Consider the following 21,340-nt stretch of genomic DNA (forward strand, 5'->3'; position numbering starts at 1 on the left):
AAAACACTGGGATTGTGTGCGCAGCTTGCCAACTGATAGAAAACAGTACATTACCACTTTCCTGACTTTTCCAATCACATGAATATTCGATAAGAAGCTGTTTTGGACAGATTTTCTTTTCTTTATGCCAAACACTTGGCAGACCTCCGTGCAACGTCCAGAACACGATGGGAGATGTTTTCTGTGCTCGCGCAGGTTTTCCTTGCCAGACAGAGTGGAAAAGCCTTCTGCTAGGATGTAGACCACAAAAGACGCTAAAGACGCAGGTACGATGCTCTCCGGAGCTAAGCGCCGCTCCCGGGCTTCTTTCGGCAGAAGCCGCGCTAAGAGAGCACTGTGAGCGGTACAATCGTCTTTGCGCGAAGAAGCCGCTTCTTCGGCTCCGGGAGCCGGAGAGAGCGGCAGCATCGGAAAGGTGAAGAAGGAAGCTGTACAACACTGGGATTGTGTGCGCAGCTTGCCAACTGATAGAAAACAGTACATTACAACTTTCCTGACTTTTCCAATCACATGAATATTCGATAAGAATCTGTTTTGGACAGCTTTTCTTTTCTTTATGCCCAACACTTGGCCGACCTCCGTGCAACGTCCAGAACACGATGGGAGATGTTTTCTGTGCTCGCGCAGGTTTTCCTTGCCAGACAGAGTGGAAAAGCCTTCTGCTAGGATGTAGACCACAAAAGACGCTAAAGGCGAAGGTACGATGCTCCCCGGAGCTAAGCGCCGCTCCCGGGCTTCTTTCGGCAGAAGCCGCGCTAAGAGAGCACTGTGAGCGGTAGAATCGTCTTTGCGCGAAGAAGCCGCTTCTTCGGCTCCGGGAGCCGGAGAGAGCGGCAGCATCGGAAAGGTGAAGAAGGAAGCTGTACAACACTGGGATTGTGTGCGCAGCTTGCCAACTGATAGAAAACAGTACATTACCACTTTCCTGACTTTTCCAATCACATGAATATTCGATAAGAAGCTGTTTTGGACAGATTTTCTTTTCTTTATGCCAAACACTTGGCAGACCTCCGTGCAACGTCCAGAACACGATGGGAGATGTTTTCTGTGCTCGCGCAGGTTTTCCTTGCCAGACAGAGTGGAAAAGCCTTCTGCTAGGATGTAGACCACAAAAGACGCTAAAGACGCAGTTACGATGCTCTCCGGAGCTAAGCGCCGCTCCCGGGCTTCTTTCGGCAGAAGCGGCGCTAAGAGAGCACTGTGAGCGGTACAATCGTCTTTGCGCGAAGAAGCCGCTTCTTCGGCTCCGGGAGCCGGAGAGAGCGGCAGCATCGGAAAGGTGAAGAAGGAAGCTGTACAACACTGGGATTGTGTGCGCAGCTTGCCAACTGATAGAAAACAGTACATTACCACTTTCCTGACTTTTCCAATCACATGAATATTCTATAAGAAGCTGTTTTGGACAGCTTTTCTTTTCTTTATGCCAAACACTTGGCAGATCTCCGTGCAACGTCCAGAACACGATGGGAGATGTTTTCTGTGCTCGCGCAGGTTTTCCTTGCCAGACAGAGTGGAAAAGCTTTCTGCTAGGATGTAGACCACAAAAGACGCTAAAGGCGAAGGTACGATGCTCTCCGGAGCTAAGCGCCGCTCCCGGGCTTCTTTCGGCAGAAGCCGCGCTAAGAGAGCACTGTGAGCGGTACAATCGTCTTTGCGCGAAGAAGCCGCTTCTTCGGCTCCGGGAGCCGGAGAGAGCGGCAGCATCGGAAAGGTGAAGAAGGAAGCTGTACAACACTGGGATTGTGTGCGCAGCTTGCCAACTGTTAGAAAACAGTACATTACCACTTTCCTGACTTTTCCAGTCACATGAATATTCGATAAGAAGCTGTTTTGAACCACTTTTCTTTTCTTCTTGTCAAACACTTGGCAGACCTCCGTGAAACGTCCAGAACACGATGGGAGATGTTTTCTGTGCTCGCGCAGGTTTTCCTTGCCCGACAGAGTGGAAAAGCTTTCTGCTAGGATGTAGACCACAAAAGACGCTAAAGGCGAAGGTACGATGCTCTCCGGAGCTAAGCGCCGCTCCCGGGCTTCTTTCGGCAGAAGCGGCGCTAAGAGAATACTGTGAGCGGTACAATCGTCTTTGCGCGAAGAAGCCGCTTCTTCGGCTCCGGGAGCCGGAGAGAGCGGCAGCATCGGAAAGGTGAAGAAGGAAGCTGTACAACACTGGGATTGTGTGCGCAGCTTGCCAACTGATAGAAAACAGTACATTACCACTTTCCTGACTTTTCCAATCACATGAATATTCTATAAGAAGCTGTATTGGACAGCTTTTCATTTCTTTATGCCAAACACTTGGCAGATCTCCGTGCAACGTCCAGAACACGATGGGAGATGTTTTCTGTGCTCGCGCAGGTTTTCCTTGCCAGACAGAGTGGAAAAGCCTTCTGCTAGGATGTAGACCACAAAAGACGCTAAAGACGCAGGTACGATGCTCTCCGGGGCTAAGCGCCGCTCCCGGGCTTCTTTCGGCAGAAGCCGCGCTAAGAGAGCACTGTGAGCGGTACAATCGTCTTTGCGCGAAGAAGCCGCTTCTTCGGCTCCGGGAGCCGGAGAGAGCGGCAGCATCGGAAAGGTGAAGAAGGAAGCTGTACAACACTGGGATTGTGTGCGCAGCTTGCCAACTGATAGAAAACAGTACATTACCACTTTCCTGACTTTTCCAATCACATGAATATTCTATAAGAAGCTGTTTTGGACAGCTTTTCTTTTCTTTATGCCAAACACTTGGCAGATCTCCGTGCAACGTGCAGAACACGATGGGAGATGTTTTCTGTGCTCGCGCAGGTTTTCCTTGCCAGACAGAGTGGAAAAGCTTTCTGCTAGGATCTAGACCACAAAAGACGCTAAAGGCGAAGGTACGATGCTCTCCGGAGCTAAGCGCCACTCCCGGGCTTCTTTCGGCTGAAGCGGCGCTAAGAGAGCACTGTGAGCGGTAGAATCGTCTTTGCGCGAAGAAGCCGCTTCTTCGGCTCCGGGAGCCGGAGAGAGCGGCATGATCGGAAAGGTGAAGAAGGAAGCTGTACAACACTGGGATTGTGTGCGCAGCTTGCCAACTGATAGAAAACAGTACATTACCACTTTCCTGACTTTTCCAATCACATGAATATTCGATAAGAAGCTGTTTTGGACAGCTTTTCTTTTCTTCTTCTCGAACACTTGGCCGACCTCCGTGCAACGTCCAGAACACGATGGGAGATGTTTTCTGTGCTCGCGCAGGTTTTCCTTGCCAGACAGAGTGGAAAAGCTTTCTGCTAGGATGTAGACCACAAAAGACGCTAAAGACGAAGGTACGATGCTCTCCGGAGCTAAGAGCCGCTCCCGGGCTTCTTTCGGCAGAAGCCGCGCTAAGAGAGCACTGTGAGCGGTACAATCGTCTTTGCGCGAGGAAGCCGCTTCTTCGGCTCCGGGAGCCGGAGAGAGCGGCATGATCGGAAAGGTGAAGAAGGAAGCTGTACAACACTGGGATTGTGTGCGCAGCTTGCCAACTGATAGAAAACAGTACATTACCACTTTCCTGACTTTTCCAATCACATGAATATTCGAAAAGAAGCTGTTTTGGACAGCTTTCCTTTTCTTCTTGTCAAACACTTGGCAGACCTCCGTGCAACTTCCAGAACACGATGGGAGGTGTTTTCTGTGCTCGCGCAGGTTTTCCTTGCCAGACAGAGTGGAAAAGCTTTCTGCTAGGATGTAGACCACAAAAGACGCTAAAGACGAAGGTACGATGCTCTCCGGAGCTAAGCGCCGCTCCCGGGCTTCTTTCGGCAGAAGCCGCGCTAAGAGAGCACTGTGAGCGGTACAATCGTCTTTGCGCGAAGAAGCCGCTTCTTCGGCTCCGGGAGCCGGAGAGAGCGGCAGCATCGGAAAGGTGAAGAAGGAAGCTGTACAACACTGGGATTGTGTGCGCAGCTTGCCAACTGATAGAAAACAGTACATTACAACTTTCCTGACTTTTCCAATAACATGAATATTCGATAAGAAGCTGTTTTGGACAGATATTCTTTTCTTTATGCCAAAAACTTGGCCGACCTCCGTGCAACGTCCAGAACACGATGGGAGATGTTTTCTGTGCTCGCGCAGGTTTTCCTTGCCAGACAGAGTGGAAAAGCCTTCTGCTAGGATGTAGACCACAAAAGACGCTAAAGACGCAGGTTCGATGCTCTCCGGAGCTAAGCGCCGCTCCCGGGCTTCTTTCGGCAGAAGCGGCGCTAAGAGAGCACTGTGAGCGGTACAATCGTCTTTGCGCGAAGAAGCCGCTTCTTCGGCTCCGGGAGCCGGAGAGAGCGGCAGCATCGGAAAGGTGAAGAAGGAAGCTGTACAACACTGGGATTGTGTGCGCAGCTTGCCAACTGATAGAAAACAGTACATTACCACATTCCTGACTTTTCCAATCACATGAATATTCGATAAGAAGCTGTTTTGGACAGATTTTCTTTTCTTTATGCCAAACACTTGGCAGACCTCCGTGCAACGTCCAGAACACGATGGGAGATGTTTTCTGTGCTCGCGCAGGTTTTCCTTGCCAGACAGAGTGGAAAAGCCTTCTGCTAGGATGTAGACCACAAAAGACGCTAAAGACGAAGTTACGATGCTCTCCGGGGCTAAGCGCCGCTCCCGGGCTTCTTTCGGCAGAAGCCGCGCTAAGAGAGCACTGTGAGCGGTACAATCGTCTTTGCGCGAAGAAGCCGCATCTTCGGCTCCGGGAGCCGGAGAGAGCGGCAGCATCGGAAAGGTGAAGAAGGAAGCTGTACAACACTGGGATTGTGTGCGCAGCTTGCCAACTGATAGAAAACAGTACATTACCACTTTCCTGACTTTTCCAATCACATGAATATTCGATAAGAAGCTGTTTTGGACAGCTTTCCTTTTCTTCTTGTCAAACACTTGGCAGACCTCCGTGCAACGTCCAGAACACGATGGGAGGTGTTTTCTGTGCTCGCGCAGGTTTTCCTTGCCAGAGAGAGTGGAAAAGCTTTCTGCTAGGATGTAGACCACAAAAGACGCTAAAGGCGAAGGTACGATGCTCTCCGGAGCTAAGCGCCGCTCCCGGGCTTCTTTCGGCAGAAGCCGCGCTAAGAGAGCACTGTGAGCGGTACAATCGTCTTTGCGCGAAGAAGCCGCTTCTTCGGCTCCGGGAGCCGGAGAGAGCGGCAGCATCGGAAAGGTGAAGGAGGAAGCTGTACAACCCTGGGATTGTGTGCGCAGCTTGCCAACTGATAGAAAACAGTACCTTACCACTTTCCTGACTTTTCCAGTCACATGAATATTCGATAAGAAGCTGTTTAGGACATCTTTTCTTTTCTTTATGCCAAACACTTGGCAGATCTCCGTGCAACGTCCAGAACACGATGGGAGGTGTTTTCTGTGCTCGCGCAGTTTTTCCTTGCCAGACAGAGTGGAAAAGCCTTCTGCTAGGATGTAGACCACAAAAGACGCTAAAGGCGAAGGTACGATGCTCTCCGGAGCTAAGCGCCGCTCCCGGGCTTCTTTCGGCTGAAGCGGCGCTAAGAGAGCACTGTGAGCGGTACAATCGTCTTTGCGCGAAGAAGCCGCTTCTTCGGCTCCGGGAGCCGGAGAGAGCGGCAGCATCGGAAAGGTGAAGAAGGAAGCTGTACAACACTGGGATTGTGTGCGCAGCTTGCCAACTGATAGAAAACAGTACATTACCACTTTCCTGACTTTTCCAATCACATGAATATTCGATAAGAAGCTGTTTTGGACAGCTTTTCTTTTCTTCTTCTCGAACACTTGGCCGACCTCCGTGCAACGTCCAGAACACGATGGGAGATGTTTTCTGTGCTCGCGCAGGTTTTCCTTGCCAGACAGAGTGGAAAAGCTTTCTGCTAGGATGTAGACCACAAAAGACGCTAAAGACGAAGGTACGATGCTCTCCGGAGCTAAGAGCCGCTCCCGGGCTTCTTTCGGCAGAAGCCGCGCTAAGAGAGCACTGTGAGCGGTACAATCGTCTTTGCGCGAGGAAGCCGCTTCTTCGGCTCCGGGAGCCGGAGAGAGCGGCATGATCGGAAAGGTGAAGAAGGAAGCTGTACAACACTGGGATTGTGTGCGCAGCTTGCCAACTGATAGAAAACAGTACATTACCACTTTCCTGACTTTTCCAATCACATGAATATTCGAAAAGAAGCTGTTTTGGACAGCTTTCCTTTTCTTCTTGTCAAACACTTGGCAGACCTCCGTGCAACTTCCAGAACACGATGGGAGGTGTTTTCTGTGCTCGCGCAGGTTTTTCTTGCCAGACAGAGTGGAAAAGCCTTCTGCTAGGATGTAGACCACAAAAGACGCTAAAGGCGAAGGTACGATGCTCTCCGGAGCTAAGCGCCGCTCCCGGGCTTCTTTCGGCAGAAGCGGCGCTAAGAGAGCACTGTGAGCGGTACAATCGTCTTTGCGCGAAGAAGCCGCTTCTTCGGCTCCGGGAGCCGGAGAGAGCGGCAGCATCGGAAAGGTGAAGAAGGAAGCTGTACAACACTGGGATTGTGTGCGCAGCTTGCCAACTGATAGAAAACAGTACATTACCACTTTCCTGACTTTTCCAATCACATGAATATTCGATAAGAAGCTGTTTTGGACAGCTTTCCTTTTCTTCTTGTCAAACACTTGGCAGACCTCCGTGCAACTTCCAGAACACGATGGGAAGTGTTTTCTGTGCTCGCGCAGGTTTTCCTTGCCAGACAGAGTGGAAAAGCCTTCTGCTAGGATGTAGACCACAAAAGACGCTAAAGGCGAAGGTACGATGCTCTCCGGAGCTAAGCGCCGCTCCCGGGCTTCTTTCGGCAGAAGCCGCGCTAAGAGAGCACTGTGAGCGGTACAATCGTCTTTGCGCGAAGAAGCCGCTTCTTCGGCTCCGGGAGCCGGAGAGAGCGGCAGCATCGGAAAGGTGAAGAAGGAAGCTGTACAACACTGGGATTGTGTGCGCAGCTTGCCAACTGATAGAAAACAGTACATTACAACTTTCCTGACTTTTCCAATCACATGAATATTCGATAAGAAGCTGTTTTGGACAGCTTTTCTTTTCTTTATGCCAAACACTTGGCAGACCTCCGTGCAACGTCCAGAACTCGATGGGAGATGTTTTCTGTGGTCGCGCAGGTTTTCCTTGCCAGACAGAGTGGAAAAGCCTTCTGCTAGGATGTAGACCACAAAAGACGCTAAAGACGAAGGTACGATGCTCTCCGGAGCTAAGCGCCGCTCCCGGGCTTCTTTCGGCAGAAGCGGCGCTAAGAGAGCACTGTGAGCGGTACAATCGTCTTTGCGCGAAGAAGCCGCTTCTTCGGCTCCGGGAGCCGGAGAGAGCGGCAGCATCGGAAAGGTGAAGAAGGAAGCTGTACAACACTGGGATTGTGTGCGCAGCTTGCCAACTGATAGAAAACAGTACATTACCACTTTCCTGACTTTTCCAGTCACATGAATATTCGATAAGAAGCTGTTTTGAACCACTTTTCTTTTCTTCTTGTAAAACACTTGGCAGACCTCCGTGAAACGTCCAGAACACGATGGGAGATGTTTTCTGTGCTCGCGCAGGTTTTCCTTGCCAGACAGAGTGGAAAAGCTTTCTGCTAGGATGTAGACCACAAAAGACGCTAAAGACGCAGGTTCGATGCTCTCCGGAGCTAAGCGCCGCTCCCGGGCTTCTTTCGGCAGAAGCCGCGCTAAGAGAGCACTGTGAGCGGTACAATCGTCTTTGCGCGAAGAAGCCGCTTCTTCGGCTCCGGGAGCCGGAGAGAGCGGCAGCATCGGAAAGGTGAAGAAGGAAGCTGTAAAACACTGGGATTGTGTGCGCAGCTTGCCAACTGATAGAAAACAGTACATTACAACTTTCCTGACTTTTCCAATCACATGAATATTCGATAAGAAGCTGTTTTGGACAGATTTTCTTTTCTTTATGCCAAACACTTGGCAGACCTCCGTGCAACGTGCAGAACACGATGGGAGATGTTTTCTGTGCTCGCGCAGGTTTTCCTTGCCAGACAGAGTGGAAAAGCCTTCTGCTAGGATGTAGACCACAAAAGACGCTAAAGACGCAGGTACGATGCTCTCCGGGGCTAAGCGCCGCTCCCGGGCTTCTTTCGGCAGAAGCCGCGCTAAGAGAGCACTGTGAGCGGTACAATCGTCTTTGCGCGAAGAAGCCGCTTCTTCGGCTCCGGGAGCCGGAGAGAGCGGCAGCATCGGAAAGGTGAAGAAGGAAGCTGTACAACACTGGGATTGTGTGCGCAGCTTGCCAACTGATAGAAAACAGTACATTACAACTTTCCTGACTTTTCCAATCACATGAATATTCGATAAGAAGCTGTTTTGGACAGCTTTTCTTTTCTTTATGCCCAACACTTGGCCGACCTCCGTGCAACGTCCAGAACACGATGGGAGATGTTTTCTGTGCTCGCGCAGGTTTTCCTTGCCAGACAGAGTGGAAAAGCCTTCTGCTAGGATGTAGACCACAAAAGACGCTAAAGGCGAAGGTACGATGCTCCCCGGAGCTAAGCGCCGCTCCCGGGCTTCTTTCGGCAGAAGCGGCGCTAAGAGAGCACTGTGAGCGGTACAATCGTCTTTGCGCGAAGAAGCCGCTTCTTCGGCTCCGGGAGCCGGAGAGAGCGGCAGCATCGGAAAGGTGAAGAAGGAAGCTGTACAACACTGGGATTGTGTGCGCAGCTTGCCAACTGATAGAAAACAGTACATTACCACTTTCCTGACTTTTCCAATCACATGAATATTCGATAAGAAGCTGTTTTGGACAGATTTTCTTTTCTTTATGCCAAACACTTGGCAGACCTCCGTGCAACGTCCAGAACACGATGGGAGATGTTTTCTGTGCTCGCGCAGGTTTTCCTTGCCAGACAGAGTGGAAAAGCCTTCTGCTAGGATGTAGACCACAAAAGACGCTAAAGACGCAGTTACGATGCTCTCCGGAGCTAAGCGCCGCTCCCGGGCTTCTTTCGGCAGAAGCGGCGCTAAGAGAGCACTGTGAGCGGTACAATCGTCTTTGCGCGAAGAAGCCGCTTCTTCGGCTCCGGGAGCCGGAGAGAGCGGCATGATCGGAAAGGTGAAGAAGGAAGCTGTACAACACTGGGATTGTGTGCGCAGCTTGCCAACTGATAGAAAACAGTACATTACCACTTTCCTGACTTTTCCAGTCACATGAATATTCGATAAGAAGCTGTTTTGAACCACTTTTCTTTTCTTCTTGTCAAACACTTGGCAGACCTCCGTGAAACGTCCAGAACACGATGGGAGATGTTTTCTGTGCTCGCGCAGGTTTTCCTTGCCAGACAGAGTGGAAAAGCTTTCTGCTAGGATGTAGACCACAAAAGACGCTAAAGGCGAAGGTACGATGCTCTCCGGAGCTAAGCGCCGCTCCCGGGCTTCTTTCGGCAGAAGCGGCGCTAAGAGAATACTGTGAGCGGTACAATCGTCTTTGCGCGAAGAAGCCGCTTCTTCGGCTCCGGGAGCCGGAGAGAGCGGCAGCATCGGAAAGGTGAAGAAGGAAGCTGTACAACACTGGGATTGTGTGCGCAGCTTGCCAACTGATAGAAAACAGTACATTACCACTTTCCTGACTTTTCCAATCACATGAATATTCTATAAGAAGCTGTATTGGACAGCTTTTCATTTCTTTATGCCAAACACTTGGCAGATCTCCGTGCAACGTCCAGAACACGATGGGAGATGTTTTCTGTGCTCGCGCAGGTTTTCCTTGCCAGACAGAGTGGAAAAGCCTTCTGCTAGGATGTAGACCACAAAAGACGCTAAAGACGCAGGTACGATGCTCTCCGGGGCTAAGCGCCGCTCCCGGGCTTCTTTCGGCAGAAGCCGCGCTAAGAGAGCACTGTGAGCGGTACAATCGTCTTTGCGCGAAGAAGCCGCTTCTTCGGCTCCGGGAGCCGGAGAGAGCGGCAGCATCGGAAAGGTGAAGAAGGAAGCTGTACAACACTGGGATTGTGTGCGCAGCTTGCCAACTGATAGAAAACAGTACATTACCACTTTCCTGACTTTTCCAATAACATGAATATTCTATAAGAAGCTGTTTTGGACAGCTTTTCTTTTCTTTATGCCAAACACTTGGCAGATCACCGTGCAACGTCCAGAACACGATGGGAGATGTTTTCTGTGGTCGCGCAGGTTTTCCTTGCCAGACAGAGTGGAAAAGCTTTCTGCTAGGATGTAGACCACAAAAGACGCTAAAGGCGAAGGTACGATGCTCTCCGGAGCTAAGCGCCACTCCCGGGCTTCTTTCGGCTGAAGCGGCGCTAAGAGAGCACTGTGAGCGGTAGAATCGTCTTTGCGCGAAGAAGCCGCTTCTTCGGCTCCGGGAGCCGGAGAGAGCGGCATGATCGGAAAGGTGAAGAAGGAAGCTGTACAACACTGGGATTGTGTGCGCAGCTTGCCAACTGATAGAAAACAGTACATTACCACTTTCCTGACTTTTCCAATCACATGAATATTCGATAAGAAGCTGTTTTGGACAGCTTTACTTTTCTTCTTCTCGAACACTTGGCCGACCTCCGTGCAACGTCCAGAACACGATGGGAGATGTTTTCTGTGCTCGCGCAGGTTTTCCTTGCCAGACAGAGTGGAAAAGCTTTCTGCTAGGATGTAGACCACAAAAGACGCTAAAGACGAAGGTACGATGCTCTCCGGAGCTAAGAGCCGCTCCCGGGCTTCTTTCGGCAGAAGCCGCGCTAAGAGAGCACTGTGAGCGGTACAATCGTCTTTGCGCGAGGAAGCCGCTTCTTCGGCTCCGGGAGCCGGAGAGAGCGGCAGCATCGGAAAGGTGAAGAAGGAAGCTGTACAACACTGGGATTGTGTGCGCAGCTTGCCAACTGATAGAAAACAGTACATTACCACTTTCCTGACTTTTCCAATCACATGAATATTCGATAAGAAGCTGTTTTGGACAGCTTTCCTTTTCTTCTTGTCAAACACTTGGCCGACCTCCGTGCAACTTCCAGAACACGATGGGAAGTGTTTTCTGTGCTCGCGCAGGTTTTCCTTGCCAGACAGAGTGGAAAAGCCTTCTGCTAGGATGTAGACCACAAAAGACGCTAAAGGCGAAGGTACGATGCTCTCCGGAGCTAAGCGCCGCTCCCGGGCTTCTTTCGGCAGAAGCGGCGCTAAGAGAGCACTGTGAGCGGTACAATCGTCTTTGCGCGAAGAAGCCGCTTCTTCGGCTCCGGGAGCCGGAGAGAGCAGCAGCATCGGAAAGGTGAAGAAGGAAGCTGTACAACACTGGGATTGTGTGCGCAGCTTGCCAACTGATAGAAAACAGTACATTACAACTTTCCTGACTTTTCCAATAACATGAATATTCGATAAGAAGCTGTTTTGGACAGATATTCTTTTCTTTATGCCAAAAACTTGGCCGACCTCCGTGCAACGTCCAGAACACGATGGGAGATGTTTTCTGTGCTCGCGCAGGTTTTCCTTGCCAGACAGAGTGGAAAAGCCTTCTGCTAGGATGTAGACCACAAAAGACGCTAAAGACGCAGGTTCGATGCTCTCCGGAGCTAAGCGCCGCTCCCGGGCTTCTTTCGGCAGAAGCGGCGCTAAGAGAGCACTGTGAGCGGTACAATCGTCTTTGCGCGAAGAAGCCGCTTCTTCGGCTCCGGGAGCCGGAGAGAGCGGCAGCATCGGAAAGGTGAAGAAGGAAGCTGTACAACACTGGGATTGTGTGCGCAGCTTGCCAACTGATAGAAAACAGTACATTACCACTTTCCTGACTTTTCCAATCACATGAATATTCTATAAGAAGCTGTTTTGGACAGCTTTTCTTTTCTTTATGCCAAACACTTGGCCGACCTCCGTGCAACGTCCAGAACACGATGGGAGATGTTTTCTGTGCTCGCGCAGGTTTTCCTTGCCAGACAGAGTGGAAAAGCCTTCTGCTAGGATGTAGACCACAAAAGACGCTAAAGACGAAGTTACGATGCTCTCCGGAGCTAAGCGCCGCTCCCGGGCTTCTTTCGGCAGAAGCCGCGCTAAGAGAGCACTGTGAGCGGTACAATCGTCTTTGCGCGAAGAAGCCGCTTCTTCGGCTCCGGGAGCCGGAGAGAGCGGCAGCATCGGAAAGGTGAAGAAGGAAGCTGTACAACACTGGGATTGTGTGCGCAGCTTGCCAACTGATAGAAAACAGTACATTACCACTTTCCTGACTTTTCCAGTCACATGAATATTCGATAAGAAGCTGTTTTGAACCACTTTTCTTTTCTTCTTGTCAAACACTTGGCAGACCTCCGTGAAACGTCCAGAACACGATGGGAGATGTTTTCTGTGCTCGCGCAGGTTTTCCTTGCCAGACAGAGTGGAAAAGCTTTCTGCTAGGATGTAGACCACAAAAGACGCTAAAGGCGAAGGTACGATGCTCTCCGGAGCTAAGCGCCGCTCCCGGGCTTCTTTCGGCAGAAGCGGCGCTAAGAGAATACTGTGAGCGGTACAATCGTCTTTGCGCGAAGAAGCCGCTTCTTCGGCTCCGGGAGCCGGAGAGAGCGGCATGATCGGAAAGGTGAAGAAGGAAGCTGTACAACACTGGGATTGTGTGCGCAGCTTTCCAACTGATAGAAAACAGTACATTACCACTTTCCTGACTTTTCCAATCACATGAATATTCTATAAGAAGCTGTATTGGACAGCTTTTCATTTCTTTATGCCAAACACTTGGCAGATCTCCGTGCAACGTCCAGAACACGATGGGAGATGTTTTCTGTGCTCGCGCAGGTTTTCCTTGCCAGACAGAGTGGAAAAGCCTTCTGCTAGGATGTAGACCACAAAAGACGCTAAAGACGCAGGTACGATGCTCTCCGGGGCTAAGCGCCGCTCCCGGGCTTCTTTCGGCCGAAGCCGCGCTAAGAGAGCACTGTGAGCGGTACAATCGTCTTTGCGCGAAGAAGCCGCTTCTTCGGCTCCGGGAGCCGGAGAGAGCGGCAGCATCGGAAAGGTGAAGAAGGAAGCTGTACAACACTGGGATTGTGTGCGCAGCTTGCCAACTGATAGAAAACAGTACATTACCACTTACCTGACTTTTCCAATCACATGAATATTCGATAAGAAGCTGTTTTGGACAGCTTTTCATTTCTTTATGCCCAACACTTGGCCGACCTCCGTGCAACGTCCAGAACACGATGGGAGATGTTTTCTGTGCTCGCGCAGGTTTTCCTTGCCAGACAGAGTGGAAAAGCCTTCTGCTAGGATGTAGACCACAAAAGACGCTAAAGACGCAGTTACGATGCTCTCCGGAGCTAAGCGCCGCTCCCGGGCTTCTTTCGGCAGAAGCCGCGCTAAGAGAGCACTGTGAGCGGTACAATCGTCTTTGCGCGAAGAAGCCGCTTCTTCGGCTCCGGGAGCCGGAGAGAGCGGCAGCATCGGAAAGGTGAAGAAGGAAGCCGTACAACACTGGGATTGTGTGCGCAGCTTGCCAACTGATAGAAAACAGTACATTACCACTTTCCTGACTTTTCCAATCACATGAATATTCGATAAGAAGCTGTTTTGGACAGATATTCTTTTCTTTATGCCAAAAACTTGGCCGACCTCCGTGCAACGTCCAGAACACGATGGGAGATGTTTTCTGTGCTCGCGCAGGTTTTCCTTGCCAGACAGAGTGGAAAAGCCTTCTGCTAGGATGTAGACCACAAAAGACGCTAAAGACGCAGGTTCGATGCTCTCCGGAGCTAAGCGCCGCTCCCGGGCTTCTTTCGGCAGAAGCGGCGCTAAGAGAGCACTGTGAGCGGTACAATCGTCTTTGCGCGAAGAAGCCGCTTCTTCGGCTCCGGGAGCCGGAGAGAGCGGCAGCATCGGAAAGGTGAAGAAGGAAGCTGTACAACACTGGGATTGTGTGCGCAGCTTGCCAACTGATAGAAAACAGTACATTACCACTTTCCTGACTTTTCCAATCACATGAATATTCTATAAGAAGCTGTTTTGGACAGCTTTTCTTTTCTTTATGCCAAACACTTGGCAGATCTCCGTGCAACGTCCAGAACACGATGGGAGATGTTTTCTGTGCTCGCGCAGGTTTTCCTTGCCAGACAGAGTGGAAAAGCTTTCTGCTAGCATGTAGACCACAAAAGACGCTAAAGGCGAAGGTACGATGCTCTCCGGAGCTAAGCGCCGCTCCCGGGCTTCTTTCGGCAGAAGCGGCGCTAAGAGAGCACTGTGAGCGGTACAATCGTCTTTGCGCGAAGAAGCCGCTTCTTCGGCTCCGGGAGCCGGAGAGAGCGGCATGATCGGAAAGGTGAAGAAGGAAGCTGTACAACACTGGGATTGTGTGCGCAGCTTGCCAACTGATAGAAAACAGTACATTACCACTTTCCTGACTTTTCCAATCACATGAATATTCGATAAGAAGCTGTTTTGGACAGCTTTTCTTTTCTTCTTCTCGAACACTTGGCCGACCTCCGTGCAACGTCCAGAACACGATGGGAGATGTTTTCTGTGCTCGCGCAGGTTTTCCTTGCCAGACAGAGTGGAAAAGCTTTCTGCTAGGATGTAGACCACAAAAGACGCTAAAGACGAAGGTACGATGCTCTCCGGAGCTAAGAGCCGCTCCCGGGCTTCTTTCGGCAGAAGCCGCGCTAAGAGAGCACTGTGAGCGGTACAATCGTCTTTGCGCGAGGAAGCCGCTTCTTCGGCTCCGGGAGCCGGAGAGAGCGGCATGATCGGAAAGGTGAAGAAGGAAGCTGTACAACACTGGGATTGTGTGCGCAGCTTGCCAAATGATAGAAAACAGTACATTACCACTTTCCTGACTTTTCCAATCACATGAATATTCGAAAAGAAGCTGTTTTGGACAGCTTTTCTTTTCTTTATGCCAAACACTTGGCAGACCTCCGTGCAACGTCCAGAACACGATGGGAGATGTTTTCTGTGCTCGCGCAGGTTTTCCTTGCCAGACAGAGTGGAAAAGCCTTCTGCTAGGATGTAGACCACAAAAGACGCTAAAGACGAAGTTACGATGCTCTCCGGAGCTAAGCGCCGCTCCCGGGCTTCTTTCGGCAGAAGCCGCGCTAAGAGAGCACTGTGAGCGGTACAATCGTCTTTGCGCGAAGAAGCCGCTTCTTCGGCTCCGGGAGCCGGAGAGAGCGGCAGCATCGGAAAGGTGAAGAAGGAAGCCGTACAACACTGGGATTGTGTGCGCAGCTTGCCAACTGATAGAAAACAGTACATTACCACTTTCCTGACTTTTCCAATCACATGAATATTCGATAAGAAGCTGTTTTGGACAGCTTTTCTTTTCTTTATGCCAAACACTTGGCAGACCTCCGTGCAACGTCCAGAACTCGATGGGAGATGTTTTCTGTGCTCGCGCAGGTTTTTCCTTGCCAGACAGAGTGGAAAAGCCTTCTGCTAGGATGTAGACCACAAAAGACGCTAAAGACGAAGTTACGATGCTCTCCGGAGCTAAGCGCCGCTCCCGGGCTTCTTTCGGCAGAAGCGGCGCTAAGAGAGCACTGTGAGCGGTACAATCGTCTTTGCGCGAAGAAGCCGCTTCTTCGGCTCCGGGAGCCGGAGAGAGCGGCACCATCGGAAAGGTGAAGAAGGAAGCTGTACAACACTGGGATTGTGCGCGCAGCTTGCCAACTGATAGAAAACAGTACATTACCACTTTCCTGACTTTTCCAATCACATGAATATTCGATAAGAAGCTGTTTTGGACAGATTTTCTTTTCTTTATGCCAAACACTTGGCAGACCTCCGTGCAACGTCCAGAACACGATGGGAGATGTTTTCTGTGCTCGCGCAGGTTTTCCTTGCCAGACAGAGTGGAAAAGCCTTCTGCTAGGATGTAGACCACAAAAGACGCTAAAGACGCAGGTACGATGCTCTCCGGGGCTAAGCGCCGCTCCCGGGCTTCTTTCGGCAGAAGCCGCGCTAAGAGAGCACTGTGAGCGGTACAATCGTCTTTGCGCGAAGAAGCCGCTTCTTCGGCTCCGGGAGCCGGAGAGAGCGGCAGCATCGGAAAGGTGAAGAAGGAAGCTGTACAACACTGGGATTGTGTGCGCAGCTTGCCAACTGATAGAAAACAGTACATTACCACATTCCTGACTTTTCCAATCACATGAATATTCGATAAGAAGCTGTTTTGGACAGATTTTCTTTTCTTTATGGCAAACACTTGGCCGACCTCCGTGCAACGTCCAGAACACGATGGGAGATGTTTTCTGTGCTCGCGCAGGTTTTCCTTGCCAGACAGAGTGGAAAAGCCTTCTGCTAGGATGTAGACCACAAAAGACGCTAAAGGCGAAGGTACGATGCTCTCCGGAGCTAAGCGCCGCTCCCGGGCTTCTTTCGGCAGAAGCGGCGCTAAGAGAGCACTGTGAGCGGTACAATCGTCTTTGCGCGAAGAAGCCGCTTCTTCGGCTCCGGGAGCCGGAGAGAGCGGCATGATCGGAAAGGTGAAGAAGGAAGCTGTACAACACTGGGATTGTGTGCGCAGCTTGCCAACTGATAGAAAACAGTACATTACCACTTTCCTGACTTTTCCAATCACATGAATATTCGATAAGAAGCTGTTTTGGACAGCTTTTCTTTTCTTCTTCTCGAACACTTGGCCGACCTCCGTGCAACGTCCAGAACACGATGGGAGATGTTTTCTGTGCTCGCGCAGGTTTTCCTTGCCAGACAGAGTGGAAAAGCTTTCTGCTAGGATGTAGACCACAAAAGACGCTAAAGACGAAGGTACGATGCTCTCCGGAGCTAAGAGCCGCTCCCGGGCTTCTTTCGGCAGAAGCCGCGCTAAGAGAGCACTGTGAGCGGTACAATCGTCTTTGCGCGAGGAAGCCGCTTCTTCGGCTCCGGGAGCCGGAGAGAGCGGCATGATCGGAAAGGTGAAGAAGGAAGCTGTACAACACTGGGATTGTGTGCGCAGCTTGCCAAATGATAGAAAACAGTACATTACCACTTTCCTGACTTTTCCAATCACATGAATATTCGAAAAGAAGCTGTTTTGGACAGCTTTTCTTTTCTTTATGCCAAACACTTGGCAGACCTCCGTGCAACGTCCAGAACACGATGGGAGATGTTTTCTGTGCTCGCGCAGGTTTTCCTTGCCAGACAGAGTGGAAAAGCCTTCTGCTAGGATGTAGACCACAAAAGACGCTAAAGACGAAGTTACGATGCTCTCCGGAGCTAAGCGCCGCTCCCGGGCTTCTTTCGGCAGAAGCCGCGCTAAGAGAGCACTGTGAGCGGTACAATCGTCTTTGCGCGAAGAAGCCGCTTCTTCGGCTCCGGGAGCCGGAGAGAGCGGCAGCATCGGAAAGGTGAAGAAGGAAGCCGTACAACACTGGGATTGTGTGCGCAGCTTGCCAACTGATAGAAAACAGTACATTACCACTTTCCTGACTTTTCCAATCACATGAATATTCGATAAGAAGCTGTTTTGGACAGCTTTTCTTTTCTTTATGCCAAACACTTGGCAGACCTCCGTGCAACGTCCAGAACTCGATGGGAGATGTTTTCTGTGCTCGCGCAGGTTTTCCTTGCCAGACAGAGTGGAAAAGCCTTCTGCTAGGATGTAGACCACAAAAGACGCTAAAGACGAAGTTACGATGCTCTCCGGAGCTAAGCGCCGCTCCCGGGCTTCTTTCGGCAGAAGCGGCGCTAAGAGAGCACTGTGAGCGGTACAATCGTCTTTGCGCGAAGAAGCCGCTTCTTCGGCTCCGGGAGCCGGAGAGAGCGGCACCATCGGAAAGGTGAAGAAGGAAGCTGTACAACACTGGGATTGTGCGCGCAGCTTGCCAACTGATAGAAAACAGTACATTACCACTTTCCTGACTTTTCCAATCACATGAATATTCGATAAGAAGCTGTTTTGGACAGATTTTCTTTTCTTTATGCCAAACACTTGGCAGACCTCCGTGCAACGTCCAGAACACGATGGGAGATGTTTTCTGTGCTCGCGCAGGTTTTCCTTGCCAGACAGAGTGGAAAAGCCTTCTGCTAGGATGTAGACCACAAAAGACGCTAAAGACGCAGGTACGATGCTCTCCGGGGCTAAGCGCCGCTCCCGGGCTTCTTTCGGCAGAAGCCGCGCTAAGAGAGCACTGTGAGCGGTACAATCTTCTTTGCGCGAAGAAGCCGCTTCTTCGGCTCCGGGAGCCGGAGAGAGCGGCAGCATCGGAAAGGTGAAGAAGGAAGCTGTACAACACTGGGATTGTGTGCGCAGCTTGCCAACTGATAGAAAACAGTACATTACCACATTCCTGACTTTTCCAATCACATGAATATTCGATAAGAAGCTGTTTTGGACAGCTTTTCTTTTCTTTATGGCAAACACTTGGCCGACCTCCGTGCAACGTCCAGAACACGATGGGAGATGTTTTCTGTGCTCGCGCAGGTTTTCCTTGCCAGACAGAGTGGAAAAGCCTTCTGCTAGGATGTAGACCACAAAAGACGCTAAAGGCGAAGGTACGATGCTCTCCGGAGCTAAGCGCCGCTCCCGGGCTTCTTTCGGCAGAAGCCGCGCTAAGAGAGCACTGTGAGCGGTACAATCGTCTTTGCGCGAAGAAGCCGCTTCTTCGGCTCCGGGAGCCGGAGAGAGCGGCAGCATCGGAAAGGTGAAGAAGGAAGCTGTACAACACTGGGATTGTGTGCGCAGCTTGCCAACTGATAGAAAACAGTACATTACCACTTTCCTGACTTTTCCAATCACACGAATATTCGATAAGAAGCTGTTTTGCACAGCTTTCCTTTTCTTTATGCCAAACACTTGGCAGACCTCCGTGCAACGTCCAGAACACGATGGGAGATGTTTTCTGTGCTCGCGCAGGTTTTCCTTGCCAGACAGAGTGGAAAAGCCTTCTGCTAGGATGTAGACCACAAAAGACGCTAAAGACGCAGGTACGATGCTCTCCGGAGCTAAGCGCCGCTCCCGGGCTTCTTTCGGCAGAAGCCGCGCTAAGAGAGCACTGTGAGCGGTACAATCGTCTTTGCGCGAAGAAGCCGCTTCTTCGGCTCCGGGAGCCGGAGAGAGCGGCAGCATCGGAAAGGTGAAGAAGGAAGCTGTACAACACTGGGATTGTGTGCGCAGCTTGCCAACTGATAGAAAACAGTACATTACCACTTTCCTGACTTTTCCAGTCACATGAATATTCGATAAGAAGCTGTTTTGAACCACTTTTCTTTTCTTCTTGTCAAACACTTGGCAGACCTCCGTGCAACGTCCAGAACACGATGGGAGATGTTTTCTGTGCTCGCGCAGGTTTTCCTTGCCAGACAGAGTGGAAAAGCTTTCTGCTAGGATGTAGACCACAAAAGACGCTAAAGACGCAGGTTCGATGCTCTCCGGAGCTAAGCGCCGCTCCCGGGCTTCTTTCGGCAGAAGCGGCGCTAAGAGAGCACTGTGAGCGGTACAATCGTCTTTGCGCGAAGATGCCGCTTCTTCGGCTCCGGGAGCCGGAGAGAGCGGCAGCATCGGAAAGGTGAAGAAGGAAGCTGTACAACACTGGGATTGTGTGCGCAGCTTGCCAACTGATAGAAAACAGTACATTACCACTTTCCTGACTTTTCCAATCACATGAATATTCGATAAGAAGCTGTATTGGACAGCTTTTCATTTCTTTATGCCAAACACTTGGCAGACATCCGTGCAACGTCCAGAACACGATGGGAGATGTTTTCTGTGCTCGCGCAGGTTTTCCTTGCCAGACAGAGTGGAAAAGCTTTCTGCTAGGATGTAGACCACAAAAGACGCTAAAGACGCAGGTACGATGCTCTCCGGGGCTAAGCGCCGCTCCCGGGCTTCTTTCGGCAGAAGCCGCGCTAAGAGAGCACTGTGAGCGGTACAATCGTCTTTGCGCGAAGAAGCCGCTTCTTCGGCTCCGGGAGCCGGAGAGAGCGGCAGCATCGGAAAGGTGAAGAAGGAAGCTGTACAACACTGGGATTGTGTGCGCAGCTTGCCAACTGATAGAAAACAGTACATTACCACTTTCCTGACTTTTCCAATCACATGAATATTCTATAAGAAGCTGTTTTGGACAGCTTTTCTTTTCTTTATGCCAAACACTTGGCAGATCTCCGTGCAACGTCCAGAACACGATGGGAGATGTTTTCTGTGCTCGCGCAGGTTTTCCTTGCCAGACAGAGTGGAAAAGCTTTCTGCTAGCATGTAGACCACAAAAGACGCTAAAGGCGAAGGTACGATGCTCTCCGGAGCTAAGCGCCACTCCCGGGCTTCTTTCGGCAGAAGCGGCGCTAAGAGAGCACTGTGAGCGGTACAATCGTCTTTGCGCGAAGAAGCCGCTTCTTCGGCTCCGGGAGCCGGAGAGAGCGGCATGATCGGAAAGGTGAAGAAGGAAGCTGTACAACACTGGGATTGTGTGCGCAGCTTGCCAACTGATAGAAAACAGTACATTACCACTTTCCTGACTTTTCCAATCACTAGAATATTCGAAAAGAAGCTGTTTTGGACAGCTTTCCTTTTCTTCTTGTCAAACACTTGGCAGACCTCCGTGCAACTTCCAGAAGACGATGGGAGGTGTTTTCTGTGCTCGCGCAGGTTTTCCTTGCCAGACAGAGTGGAAAAGCCTTCTGCTAGGATGTAGACCACAAAAGACGCTAAAGGCGAAGGTACGATGCTCTCCGGAGCTAAGCGCCGCTCCCGGGCTTCTTTCGGCAGAAGCCGCGCTAAGAGAGCACTGTGAGCGGTACAATCGTCTTTGCGCGAAGAAGCCGCTTCTTCGGCTCCGGGAGCCGGAGAGAGCGGCACCATCGGAAAGGTGAAGAAGGAAGCTGTACAACACTGGGATTGTGTGCGCAGCTTGCCAACTGATAGAAAACAGTACATTACAACTTTCCTGACTTTTCCAATCACATGAATATTCGATAAGAAGCTGTTTTGGACAGATATTCTTTTCTTTATGCCAAAAACTTGGCCGACCTCCGTGCAACGTCCAGAACACGATGGGAGATGTTTTCTGTGCTCGCGCAGGTTTTCCTTGCCAGACAGAGTGGAAAAGCCTTCTGCTAGGATGTAGACCACAAAAGACGCTAAAGACGCAGGTTCGATGCTCTCCGGAGCTAAGCGCCGCTCCCGGGCTTCTTTCGGCAGAAGCGGCGCTAAGAGAGCACTGTGAGCGGTACAATCGTCTTTGCGCGAAGAAGCCGCTTCTTCGGCTCCGGGAGCCGGAGAGAGCGGCATGATCGGAAAGGTGAAGAAGGAAGCTGTACAACACTGGGATTGTGTGCGCAGCTTGCCAACTGATAGAAAACAGTACATTACCACTTTCCTGACTTTTCCAATCACATGAATATTCGATAAGAAGCTGTTTTGGACAGCTTTTCTTTTCTTTATGCCAAACACTTGGCAGACATCCGTGCAACGTCCAGAACACGATGG

The sequence above is a fragment of the Ammospiza caudacuta genome, chromosome 7, assembly GCF_027887145.1.
Source record: "Ammospiza caudacuta isolate bAmmCau1 chromosome 7, bAmmCau1.pri, whole genome shotgun sequence".
Taxonomy (NCBI): domain Eukaryota; kingdom Metazoa; phylum Chordata; class Aves; order Passeriformes; family Passerellidae; genus Ammospiza; species Ammospiza caudacuta.